This window comes from Lonchura striata, chromosome 10 (genome assembly GCF_046129695.1).
Source record: "Lonchura striata isolate bLonStr1 chromosome 10, bLonStr1.mat, whole genome shotgun sequence".
In the NCBI taxonomy this organism is placed as follows: Eukaryota; Metazoa; Chordata; class Aves; order Passeriformes; family Estrildidae; genus Lonchura; species Lonchura striata.
Window position 1 is genome coordinate 21,750,131 of NC_134612.1, and position 3,116 is coordinate 21,753,246.

Consider the following 3,116-nt stretch of genomic DNA (forward strand, 5'->3'; position numbering starts at 1 on the left):
TAAAGCCAGAAAAGTCACTCAACTTTTGCCTTTTGGGCAATCCCACTCTGCCCTTCTCCTCCCTTAGAAAGCTTCAAAAGCAGCTATTTTCACAACTTGAATGTTAACAGAGTTGGCTGCTGTGATGCAGTTACCAGGTGGCTCTGTCAGACTCAAATCTTGGTCTCCCGTGCAAGCACAGAATGGGGGAAGAAAAAGGAGAAAAAGTGTAAGACAATGGTAGTTTTACTCCTTTCTCAGCTTGCAGACTGGAGACAGCAGTAGACAAGCTTTACGATGGAGAGGAGAAATCAATACCTTTTCATTGATTCTTGCAGCTGCAGAACTCTCACCCAAGCACAAGCACAGGGGGGAGAGCATGAGTTCATGACTGTGCTGCCACACTACCCATGTGCTCCTCAGAAATCTGCTCTGGGCTTCACCAGGGATGGAGCCTGCTCCCCGACGTGGCTGCAGCAGCAGCAGCTGAACCAGGATCCCTCTCAGCAGGGGGAACTTGCATGTCTGTGGGTCTCAGATTCAGTCAAAGAAAGAAACTGAGAGCTTCTAGCCAGGCAAAAAGCCTGGGAAAGTGCTGGGAAAGAATGTAAATAATTCTTTATCTCTCTTATTTTCACATTGTTTATAGTTAAGTTCTATCACTGTGAGTCAAGCACTTTGCACCAATGCTGTAAGTTGTTTTCACTTCAGAACCAATGGGTTTGATCCTTACAGAGCTCTGTATAAAAGAGCAGTGTATTTTGAATAAATTGGAGTTTTACTCTCACAGCCTTCTGAGTCAGGGTCTCTTCATTCCCGTCCTGCCTCGACAGCGACATGTCCTGCAAATTATCCCCCACACAGGCCAGGAACTCCAACAAAGACAGTGGCAGCTGCAGCTGAAGGCACAACTTCACTTAAGGAAAACACTGCTTTTACAAAAGACTATTTTCAAACAATTACACAAAGTCTAGCGAAACAACGCATTGTATTCCAAAAGAAAGAGATCCACAAAGTTATATATGAAGAATGACACAGAAATAGAAACATCAGCACAAAATAGCTTGGAAAATCAGCTAAGAAGTTGCATAGTCAGAACAGAATGTAATTAACAACTTGGAACAAGCACATAGTTTTGAAACAAAAGGAATTGGAAACAAATTCTAAAAGTTTGAATATGAAAAATAATTGAAACAGACTTGTGAGGGTTTAATTTATATTTTTGCAAATCCTCTAAAAATATTTGTTTTAATAATGATTTAGTTTATATTTTATATTATATAATCAACGAAATATCAATCAAATAAATAAATTATTATGATATATTTATATATTAGTTTATATTTATATAAATAAATATTTAGTTTATATTTTTGGAACTCCTCTAAAACATAAGTGAGAGTCTTTTAGTGTTGTTTTGATTTTCCAGAAGCATTAATTTCTTTAATTGGCATTTTCAGCTTTGGTTAGAAAATTTCTGACCTGCTCAACTCTACTGACAATCTGTTCATCAGCAAAGTGTGAGGGTCTGTCATCATTTTCAGTTGCTGCAGAGCTGTCAAATGGTGTAAAACTTATTGGAAGATCCTTTTACTGTTATGGCCCACCTTTGCAGGTGACATTTTATAACAGATTTGATTGTGCCACGATGGACCTGACCTTTGTGTCATGTCTTTTCTTTCCATTTCTTCAGCAGAGTCCATTATCTCTTGATCCCAATTCCTTCAACTCTTCTCTTTGACTTTGGGTTACTTTCCATTTTATTCCCAGGCTGCACCGCCTAACACCCTATACCCGCCTTTGATGTCACCAAACAGGGACAATGGCTATAAAGTTATTTCCCTTTACAAGTCAAACCTGGAAGGCCTCCCTGTTGTTGTTCATTCCATTTCCATTGCTGGTGTAAGTGTCCTTGTTGTTTTTCCCACTAGTGAAGAAAGAGCAAGTGTCATAATCACTGAAGCAAAGACTTTGCTTTGAAGCCGTATTGATTTTTCCTTTTCCCTTCTGAAGCTCTGCCAGGCTCCATAAAAGCCTGTCTCTTGTTCAGAAACTCTTTGCACTGAGAGACAACAGGGGCAGCAGAGGCAGCGGGGCACAGTGGGAACTTTGGGCATCTGCTGGGGAATGACAATCATGACAGCAGCACAGAAAAGAAAGAGGTCATTTTATTTTTAACTGTACTCTGAGAATGGCTGTGGATCAGAACAAAGCCAAACGGGAAGCTCAGCTTTAATTCCAATTTGTGATTCCTCCTTGTCCGAACCTGAATATGAACATTTTTCTAGGGTTAAGCTGTTGACAACAAGACACTGAGAGCACTTATGTGACAGCTTGGCTAGAGGCTTAACCACGAAGGTGACAACAGCAGGACACTGTGGCACAGTGCTGTAAGGATGTGAGTCTTACCCTGCACTAGACTGGAGCAGCAGCATCATACGGACTCACAGAGAACTCCTGAATGAAGGTCCAGGGCTACCACAGGACTCCTGTTCAAGGGATCTGAAATGCTCTGCTTAGACCTAGCTTATGCAAAGCAGAAATATCCAAGTGTTCATTCGGCTCACATGTATGGCAAGGACCCAAAATGACTCTCTCCTGCCACAAAATGCCTCTGTCTTTTGTAGGTTCCTTGCAGTCTGTGACCCCATACACTTATTTATCGTCTGTGCATTGGAGAGTGTCTCACTCTTAGCACAAAGAGAGATGCTGGCTTTAAGCCTTAATTAAAAGTGGTCTCCCAGTGCCTCCACCACTCTCCCAACACCTTTCATTCATGCTGACTCAGAAGAAAGAATGTCACTTATTAAAATATCAAAGCCACTTCTTGCCATGCTTCTGTATTTCTTGGAGCTGTCAGGATGGGAGAGCTGGTCTTCCAAAGCTCATTAGAGAAACAGCTGCAGCTGGAGCTGCATGTAAAATTACAGCAGCTGCCTTTTGCAGAGTAGGTCAAGTAATAACTGTAGTAGTTTTCTACTGTTCTTGTTTTTTTTTTTTAATTAGTACCTACTGATAGAAATTAAATAACAATAAGAATTATTCTTACTGCTTACGAGTATAGTCAGAAAGTTCTTTAAAACCTAAAAATACATCAAATGGCTTCCAAATTCTCAGCTATTTTGAGAACTGTGCAT